At 50.6% G+C, this 10,298-nt stretch overlaps 1 protein-coding gene across 4 annotated transcripts in view; it reads right to left on the reverse strand.

Annotated features, from left to right (window-relative positions):
• The window catches only part of VANGL2 (VANGL planar cell polarity protein 2), a 51,803-nt gene extending 45,701 nt beyond the window's left edge, over positions 1-6,102 (reverse strand). Inside the window, exon 1 of one of the 4 annotated variants that reach the window (XM_034426339.3) lies at positions 5,990-6,102. The gene's annotated coding sequence lies outside the window, so the exon portion shown is untranslated. Of the gene's footprint in view, positions 1-5,717 lie in introns of all 4 variants that reach the window. The other 3 variants (XM_060685546.2, XM_034426338.3, XM_087881039.1) reach the window with 3 other exon arrangements.
• Between the last annotated feature and the right edge of the window lie 4,196 nt (positions 6,103-10,298).

The following is a 10,298-nucleotide window of genomic DNA, read 5'->3' on the forward strand; positions in this document are numbered from 1 at the left end:
CTTGGGCAAGGGATTGGACCAGAAGACCTCCATACTTCCAGCCCCATTCTTTGATCTTGGGAAGGGGGATAGACTAGACGACCTCCAAGGTCCCTTGCAGCTGTGTGATTCTGTGACTTTAGATCCCCATTTATTATCGCAGGGGAAGGGAGCGGCCCAGGTGTTGGGCAACTGAGATGAAACCCAGGTTGCCAGCCTGTCTGCAGGGTGCAGTCGAAATGGTAGTGTTGATGGTGCAATCAAAGTTCTTTTTATGGGACACCTGGGAGCATCTGCCAAGCTTTGGGCAACAGGTGCCTTGGCCGCCATGAAGTCAGGGCTGCCTCCTGGGAGGTAAGTTTTGTTTGGGGGGCAGCATCCCCAGCCGCTCAAGTGCCCAAGAGCAAGCCCTCCCGCTTCTGCAGAACCCCAAAAGCACCAGGTCCCCACCCTGGACTCTCCATCTGTGGGCTCCCATCATCCTCAACTGGCAGAGCCAAGAACAGCATCCGGGAGCCCCAGGCTGACATAGGCTGAGCTAGTCTCTGACTTACGACTGGTTGCTTAGTGATGGTTCAAAGTTACAACAGACACCCCAAAAAGGGACTGACGACCTGGACTGGAAGTTCTAATGTCTCATGGCCACATTTACAACCGTCACAGTTTGCAATTCTAATTGCAGGGCTCAATTATGGTCATAACTCGAAGACTTGTCATTCAGTCCGTAAAGCGACCCTCCAATGAAACTGGATTCCTGGCGACCTCAACGATACGTCCAGGGCATTTTCTGGGAAGATCAATACCAGTGTCAAGTTTCCGAAAGATGCCCTAATTAATGCCAACCAGCATACAGGCAGTCCTCGACATATGACCGTTCGTTTAGCAACCGTTATGGCAGCACTGAAAAAAGTGACTTGCAACACTTATGACTGTGGCAGTATCCCCATGGTCACGATTGCGATCTGGGCTCCTGGCAAGCAGCTCACATCTACGATGGTCACACAACTGACACTTGTGAGCTTCGCAGTTGCCTTCCGACAAGCAAAACCAATGGGGACAGCAGCAGACAAGGTCACAAGTTGTGGTCATGTGATGTCTCACTTAGCAACGAATTTTCCAATCCCAATTGTGCTTTTAAGTCAAGGAGTACCTGTATTCCTCCACTGTCTTTCTTTTCTTTCTTTCTTTCTCTCGCTCTTTCTTTTCCTTCCTTCCTTCCTTCCTTCCGCCTTTTCTGACACACTCACACCCTTAAAATTACAACCAAAAGCCTGCAGAAATGCCTTCCCCTTCTAGAATCTCTGCTCAACGTAATGGGTGAAGCTGAGGAGGACTTTCCTGTCAGGTCCGGCTCATCTTACACTTCCTGCTTCCTGCCAGGATCACAATTTATATCTCCGTCCTCCAACCTCAGTTGCCCCCCGGATCAGGATTCTCCGTGCTGGGTTTTTAAACCCCATCTGAATTGTTCTTTTTGTCTGGGTTTCTAAGTTGTCAACTTTAAAATTTCATTAAAGTTTTTCTATACGGGTAGTCCTCGGCTTACAACCATTGGTTTGGCAATTATTCAAAGTTACGACAACACTGAAAAAGGTGACTTGCCACAGGTCCTTGCACTACGACCATCACAGCGAGCACTTCACAGTGCTCATCACAAGAGCACAGCGACATCACAAGAGCACTTGACGGCCGTGACCGGGAGGATTTTTTATCAGGTCCGCCTGATTCGCCAGTTGCGTCCCTTTCTGGATCGGGACTCGTTACGCACGGTCACTCATGCCCTCGTCACCTCCCGCCTGGACTATTGTAATGCTCTCTACATGGGGCTCCCCTTGAGGAGCACCCGGAGGCTCCAACTGGCGCAGAGTGCGGCCGCGCGGGTGGTAATGGGAGCGACATGGCGCTCCCATGTAACACCTCTCCTGCGCGAGCTGCACTGGCTCCCGGTGGTCTTCCGGGTGCGCTTCAAGGTTCTGGTTACCACCTTTAAAGCGCTCCATGGCTTAGGGCCTGGTTATTTACGGGACCGCCTACTACCACCAATAGCCTCCCACCGGCCAGTACGCTCTCATAGAGAGGGACTCCTCCGGGTGCCGTCAGCCAAACAGTGTCGACTGGCGGCCCCTAGGGGGAGAGCCTTCTCTGTGGGGGTACCTACCATCTGGAATGAGCTCCCCCCGGAGATACGGAGGATCCCGGATCTGCGCTCCTTCCGCCGTGCTGTGAAAACCTTTTTATTCCATCAAGCGGGCTTGGCCTAATCTCCTCCCTTTTTAAATACGTAAATTTTAATCTGTTTTTAAATTATTGGGGCATTTTAATTTGTCTGGGCCAAATAATTTAATTTGATTTTATCGGGTTTTTAAATTTTGTGTATTTATGTATTTTATCGTTGGCTGTTCACCGCCCTGAGTCCTTCGGGAGTAGGGCGGTATACAAATCAAATAAACCTAAACCTAACCTAAACAGCAACCTCACCCTCGCGTGAACAAAATTCAGGCGCTTGGCAACTGGCATGCAACTGACGACGGCTGCAGCATCCCTGGAATTAGGAGATTTCCCCCATTTGCAGCCTTTCTGACAAGCCAAGTCAGTGGGGGAGTCAGCCAGATTCACTTAAGGACCATGTGAACCGCTTAACCACCGTGGCCAAAAAGGGAGGTAAAATCAGGCCCAGCTCACTTAACCACAGCAGCTCTTAAGCAGCAGAATTTTCCTTCCCAATTGTGATCAAGAATTATCTATACCTATATATTTTTATTAATTATCTATGCAATATATTGTAGGTACATGCAACATCCTGCTTGGGCGGGGGGTTAGACCCTTCCAGGGTCCCTTCCATCTCTGTTAATCTTTTTTTTTTTTAAAGTCAATAAATAGGTAAAAATAATTCAGTTTAAAACTGATTTGTTGCGATTTTTGCTTTTTTAAGAAATCCAGCTGGCAACCTTGCTCCAGGCAGTGCTGAGTTCGAAGGATTCCGGGTGGAGAAGGCTGGGGAAAGGGGTGACATCCCCTGAAAAGGCAGTCCATCATGCGAGGCTTTTCCTTCTCCCTGCTGCAAAGCTACTCCCCAATTCCTAGCCCTTGCACCCCCAAACCCAGCTACCTTCTGAGCAATAACGAACGCCAATGCTTCCAGCCCCATGGAGCATCCCCATCCGGTACCCCGATTTTCTCCCCCTTTCTTGCAAAGGGGGCAAAGCCAGAAATGGAAGGCTTGCCTGATCCCAGCAGCTTCCCACAGCTCACAAAGGGGGCTTTCCCAGCTTCTGCCTCCCTCCCTCCCTCCCCCACACACAACATTTAGCATTTTTTCAACAATGAAAAGCGAGTTAAATGCATTTTAAAGCATGAGAAATTCTCTATTCAGCTCTTCCTCCCAGCTTTTCAGCCCCAGCCTGGCCCTGAGGCAGGAGGGAGCTGTAGCCTAGCAATCAGTGGCAAAAACAAAAAGGGAAATAATTTTATATTTGCAGTCGTATGAATTTCCCAAAGCAAAAACACGCCAAAGCCAAAATGCGGTTTATCTGAGCTCAGCCTGCTGCGTGAACCTAGCCAACGATGGTTTATTCCACACACCAGAGTTAAACTGACTTCTTGGAGGCCAGGAGCCTGGCTAGGAAGAGCTGGCCGGGTCTCCCATCCGCCTGGAACAGGACACAAGGCCGAATCACAAAATGGACTCTGCAAATGTTTCCACTTAAATAAAAATTAAGTCCTTTGCCTTTGCAATTCCAACAACATGTTGCAATTCACAAAAAGTCTGAATCTGCCCCAACCGGAAGGAAGGAACAGCTTGGTGCACCCCAGAAGTGCCAATCGCCCCAGAAATGGGGGGTTTCTCACCCCTGCCTTGGCCCAGGCCAGATTCCAGGTTTCAGACAACCCTCACCTCCATTCCAGAAACAAAAAACAGCAGCTTTTGCTAAGCAGTTGAGATTTGCTGCCACCACCACTCTCCCTTGAGGTTCTCTGCAGCCCCCTCCTCTTCCTCTGCCCCCTCCCATCCCATTGCAATAGCTCTAACTAAGGACCTGCTGGCAGACCTTCATTCTCTCCAGACCCTCCAACTGGGGAGAAAAAGACCCCACCCCAAAAGGCCTTTGCACACCCTGCTAGAAAGACGGGCTGGTTACACCCCCTTACAAGCTTCACACCCAGACCCATCCGCCCTTCCAAGGGGGGGGGTTGGTTCCTCACACAGCCAGAGGATCCCTGCACCCTCCCCATTCTTGCAGGGGGTGGGGGGTGCAAAAGAGCCAACCACACACACAATGGGGGGGGATCTTTGCCCAGAAAAAAAGATTGCCCCATTCACAGCCAAGACACAAGTTCCTCCCACCCCCCAAATAGATCTGATAAGGAGGGGGGGTCAGGTTTACGCCCCCTCCCAATATACTGAACACCACAGGTTGCAATCTTGATGATTTAAAATGCTGGGGGAAGCCAGACACTGGGATGAATGCAACAAACCATGGTTTATTCACAGGAACCAGACTGTGCCCTGCATTCCCACTTTGCACTAAGCCAGAATGTCACTGGGATGAAGAGGTTTGCACAAATCAAGGCTAACACTCCCTTCAAAGGCCTTGAACCCCCAGTTCTCACCAGCTCCCCTTTTCTTCATCCTGAGCAGGGCAGAAAGCAGAGGGGATGAGCTAGTGGGATGAACAGGCCCAGAATCAGGGTTCTTCTCCCCCAAAGTGGACTCCTACAATTTCCCAGCCTGTTCAGACCCGAAGCTCACTCAAAGGGACCCACAAATCTGCCTCACCCTTCCTAAAGCCCCTGTCGTCCCCCCCCCACACACACACCTCCCAGCTGCTGCTTGCAATTTCAGCCCTCGAGGTCCCCACCGGCCACTGCTCCCCAGGATCGCCCCCCCTCTTTTTTAAAAAGGGAAAAAATGCAAAACAGCAACCCTGGGAGGTAGGCCACCCGGCGATGCCCGGGGGGGGGAGGCAAGGCGGCAGGGGCCAGGCATGCAACAGCTGAGCTCACGCATTGCACCAAGTTGGGGTGACTCCGGCTTGGCGCGATCCCAGCCATTTTAGCTCCTTGGAGGGGGGGCGGGGTGAATGCAAAGCCTGGCTTGTTGTCCGTGGAAGAGCCCACGCAGGACGGAGCAGCAGCAACAGTTCCGCGGAGGAAGAGCCTCCAGCAACCCCCCCCCCACTCCCTGGCATCACCCCAAGCCTTTGGCCCGAGCGGCTGCTAACCCAACCCAGGACGGTTGCAATCCACCCAGGTTGCATTGCAGCCCGTTCACACGTGCAAACCCCGGATTCCCCCCCAGCCCGCCTTCTAAGGCCGTGCCAGGCCCCGGGCAGCCCCCCCGCCCCCCGCCCGAGCTGCTTTGCAACAGGCTCCTGACGCCAAGGGGCCAAACGGGCCCCACCGCTTAGACCCCCCCAGCTTCCGAGCCCGGGGTCTCTCCTGGGCTGGGCAGGGCAGAGCCAGGCAGGGAGACCCCTCCGGGCCCGGGGCCGCTTCCCGTCTTTGCAGGCCAGGACGGGGCGGGGGTCGCAGGGTCTGGCCCCTCCTAGCAAGCCCCGGGACCCCCAGGCAGCCTCCGCGGGGCCAGACGGCTCCCTCTCCGGGGAGACCCTCCCATGCCCCCCCCACCCCCGCGGCGGCTCCCTTGCAATGCCCGGCCGTTGCAACCACGCCTTCCCGGCCGCCCCGCTTGCAACGGCTGCAAGGAGCCCGAACAAAAGGCGCTGGGGCCGGATTACCCTCGGGGCGAGACGGCTCCTCCGGCTTTTGTCCTCTGCCTGCCCGGCCGGCCCCAGCCGCGGAATCCCCGCGCTCTCCCTCCCGGGCGGCTCCTTCCGCTTTCCGTGCAATTGCAAAAAGGAAGGGGGGGGCGGGATCCGACTCAGAGGTTGGGAAAAGGGGCCGAAGCGGCGCTGGGCTGCTCCTCGCCTTGGAAAGGGGCCGAATCCAGCGCAAGCCTCCCCCCCCCTTCCTCCCGCTGCTCCGGCGTGTGAACGGGGAGGATTCGAACCTGCGAACTCGGCGCGGCTGTTCCCAGGGCTCCGCGCGCCTCCCTCCGGCGCTTCCATTGTCTCCGCCGCGAAGTTCCCAGCGCCCGCTCTTCCCTCGGCCGCTCCCGCCCCCTCCTGCTCCTCCCGCCTCCTCCTGGCGGCCGGTTAGTTTTATGGTTCGTTCGTTCAGGAAAGCGGAGGAGGTGAGTGGGCGGGCGGGGGAAAAAATAATAACTTTCTCTTCGTTGGACAATGCAATGGCTTTTGAACCTCATCTCTTTTTAAGGATTTTTTTTTAAAAAAAAGACACAGAAGGAAAATAAATCAGAGATAAGTTAGTCAGGAGCAAAAGGCATAGCAAGGTATCCTTGCTCACCTCTACAGCTTTTTTTTTAAATCCTAACTCTATCCTAAACTATATGGCAAGCAAGCTTCCGAGAAATACTATGATGGTTTGTCATATCTACCAAAAGAAGGATGGCCTTCCTTCCCCCAACCCAAGGGTCCCAAATCACCCAGCCCACTTGAACCTATCCTGGTCAGGATATATATTTTTATCCTGGTCCACAATTACAGATAGTCCTCAGTTTATAAACCATTTGTTTAGTGACTGTTCAAAGACTCAATGGCTTTGAAAAAAGTGACATGACAGTTTTCCACACCCATGTTCTTTGCTGCATCCCCATGATCAGAATTCAAATGCTTGGCAACTGGCATGTACTTATGACGGTTGCATTGTCCCAGGTCACATGATCCCCTTTTGCAACCTCCTGCCAAGCCAAGTCAATGGGGAAGCCAGAGTCACTTAACAACCATATTGCTTAGCGCATTGTAAGCCACCCTGAGTCTCCGGAGAAGGGCGGCATATAAATCAAATTAAAAACAAAACAAAACCATGTGACTAATTTAACAACTGCAGCGATTCGCTTAACAACTCTGGCAAGAAAGGTTGTAAAATGGAGCAAAATTCACTTGACAACTGTCTCACTTAGCAACAGAAATTTTGGAATGACCTGTGGTTGTAAATAGGGGATTATCTGTATAGGTTGTCCTGTTTGAGCAGGGAGTTGGACTAGAAGACCTCTGAGGTCCCTTCCCACACTGTTATTCTGATCTGTTCTGCAAATGCTGCTATTCCCTGGCTTCGGGTGGGCCTCACTACGTTAGGGAGAAATCCGGATGGGGGGGTCGGTAAGGAAAGAGGAAATATTTAACAGATTAACAGAACTGGAAGGGACCTTGTAGGTCATCTAGTCCAACCCCCAGTATTAGTGGGGCATGTGAGCCAGATTTTCCCCGCAGGGATAAACTAATTGACCTTCTCAAGGTCTGATCGGAAGTTTTGATCTCCTAATCCTGGGATTGGGATCAGGGGGATAGTTTGTTGTGAGGCATTTTTCCTGAAAACTACGACGTCAAGATAAACAGGCTGCCCTGGAGAGTCTTAAGCTGCCCTCTCCCCATTCTGTGAGGTTGTGACTGAGGTTGGCTGACAATGATGTATAGAGATTGAATTGTTTGTTCAGTTTATCCCAGGAACGCAGCTGTTACTCAACCTTGGTGACTTTAAGAGGGTGGACTTCAACTCCCAGAATTCCCCAGCCAGCTTTTCCCCAGCCCACCCATCTTAAAGTCACCAGGTTGAGAAAGGCTGCATTAGTGCAGGGGTCTCCAACCTTGGCAACTTTAAGCCTGGCGGACTTCAACTCCCAGAATTCTCCAGCCAGTTGAAGTCCGCCAGGCTTAAAGTTGCCAAGGTTGGAGACCCCTGCACTAGTGGGTGAGTATTTAGGAAGCAAACAGACGCTTTAACATAATAGCAACCTAATAGCAATATCCAGTAAGCAAAAACTAACAAGGACACAACAGGCTTCACAACCGCTTCCTGTCCTTGGTGTGGTGAAACCAATTAAGAATCTAAAGCTTGGGTGGGAGTCAAGCAGTTTAAGATGCAATTTATTGGCTGGGTTCATAAAAACCATATTTATCCATGGTTCACCTAATCACAGCCTCATGGATTAGCCAGATTTACTGGTTTGGGACAACAACGCAATGCACAAACTAAACACAGGCCTTTCATTTGCACACAACCCCTGAGGCTAAAATGCAGCTGGTAGGTTTGTGCAGCGGGGAGTGGTAGAAAAGAGCCATCTCTTCTTACGCTCTGTTTTCTTAAGCCTACTTTTGGGAGGAAACAACTATCATTGTGTGGTTGAAAACTGCTAAGGGGCAAAGTTTGGTCTAATGGTTAAAGCACCAGGCTAGAAAGCAGGAGACTGGGAGTTCCAGTCCCGCCTTAACCTTGAAAGCCAACTGGGTGACTTTCGGCCCTGCCTACCTCACAGGGTTGTTGTGAGGAAAATAGGAGGAGGAAGGTCTGTTGATATTTTCACTCCCCTAAGTTATTTATAAGAATAAGAAAGAATAGAAATAAAAATGTAAATGTAAATATATATACTTAAAAAATCAATATAAGTCTTGAAGACTAGGTTGAGAACCCACCACTCGGCTGAAGCTAAAATTCGTTTCTGACCAATGGATCTACACTGCTCAAAAAAATAAAGGGGAGACAAGCAGAAGACACCGGAGGTCTGAATGAATGAAATAGCCTTATTAAATACTTTGTTCGTTACATACAGTAGTTTTGTGTTCCCTTTAGTTGTTTGAGCAGTGCATAAACTACTGTATGTAAAGAACAAAGGATTTAATAAGGCTATTTCATTCATTCAGATCTCGGATGTCTTCTGCTTGTCTTCCCTTTATTTTTTTGAGCAGTATATTTACAGGAAGTCCTCAACATACGACCACAATTGGGTGCAGAATTTCCATTGCTAAGCGAGGCAGTCATTAAGTGAGCCGCCCCTGATTTTACCCCCGTTTTGCCATGGCTGCTAAGTGAATGGCTGCAGTTGTTAAGTGAATCGCCCAATTGTAAAAAGCGAATCCAGCTTCTCTCGCTGACTTTGCAGTCTGGGACGAATCCTGGACCTCGGGTGAGGCTGCAAACATGTTAAATCCATGCCAGTTGCCTAGCAACCAAATTGTGATCACCTGACCAGGGAGATGCTGCAATTGTCGTAAGTGTGAGGACTGGTCATGAGTTACTTTTTTCAGTACTATTGTAACTTTGGACAGTTGCTAAACGAATGGCTGTAAGTCAAGGACTGCTTCTGTTCAGTTTATAGGACCATCTAAAACAGGGGTCGCCAACCTTGGCAACTTGTGGACCAACTCCCAGAATTCCTCAGGCAGCAAAGCAAAGCTGGCTGGGGAATTCTGGGAGTTGAAGCCCACGAGTCTTCAAGTTGCCAAGGTTGGAGACTCCTGATCTAATCAAAATTTCCCTGCATTTTTAAAAATCATCACACAAACAATACAGGATCGAGCACAATATGGGCACCGTAGTCCCAGTCCTTGCCCATCCCTTCACCTGCACACCTGCCGGCTCTTAAGCGAGGCTGAATTTTCACCCAGGCATGGGGGGAGGGGGGGTCTCAACAGTGGATTCTGTGGTGTGGTTATGGCAACCTCCTTGGCCAAACACCACTCATTATCGCCTCTGAGCTAGGACAATATGTTGTGTAAATATATCGCACCAGGTTTCCTGTTTGGTGAGGCTTTCAAGGGCAGGGAGGGAGGCCAGAGGAATCTGGAGGAAGCGGATCAGATGGGGAGAAAAATTCAAGGAATAAGAACCAGGAACCAAAGACCCCTCTGGGGGCGGTGAAAGGAAACCAGATTCCACGCAGCTCTGAACCCTTAAGGCAAACCAAATACAGGTGGTCCTCGCCTAATGACTGGTTGCTTAGCAACCATTTGAATTTACGATGGACCTCCCCGGAGCAACTCGACCTGTTTTTGAAGTTTTGACAGCCATACACACACACACACACACACACACACACACACAGAGTCATTTATGACCAATTACAGCATCCCACGTGACTGAGGCTTTCTATGTCTTTTGCCAGTTTCTAGCAATTCCTTCTGGTTTCCAGTTAAAAATGCCTATTGGGGAAAATGGACTTGTTTAACAACCACGGTGTTCGTTTAATGACCACAAGGCTCACTTAACAACCGTAGCATTTGCCTAACTGCTGTGAAATTCCCCATGCCTAGCTGGGGAATTCTGGGAGTTGAAGAGAAACTAAGAGGATCAAAAGCCTGGAGACTAAAACAGACGAAGAACAGCTGCAGGATTTGGGTCTGGCTGGTCTAAAGAAAAGAAGAGTTAGGGGAGACGTGAGAGTAGGATTCCAGGATTTGAGGGGCTGCCCCAAAGAGGAGGGGGTCAATTTATTTACCAAAGCAGCTGAAGGCAGGACAAGA

This window comes from Pantherophis guttatus, chromosome 18 (genome assembly GCF_059756535.1).
Source record: "Pantherophis guttatus breed Tessera chromosome 18, ASM5975653v1, whole genome shotgun sequence".
NCBI classification, from domain to species: domain Eukaryota; kingdom Metazoa; phylum Chordata; class Lepidosauria; order Squamata; family Colubridae; genus Pantherophis; species Pantherophis guttatus.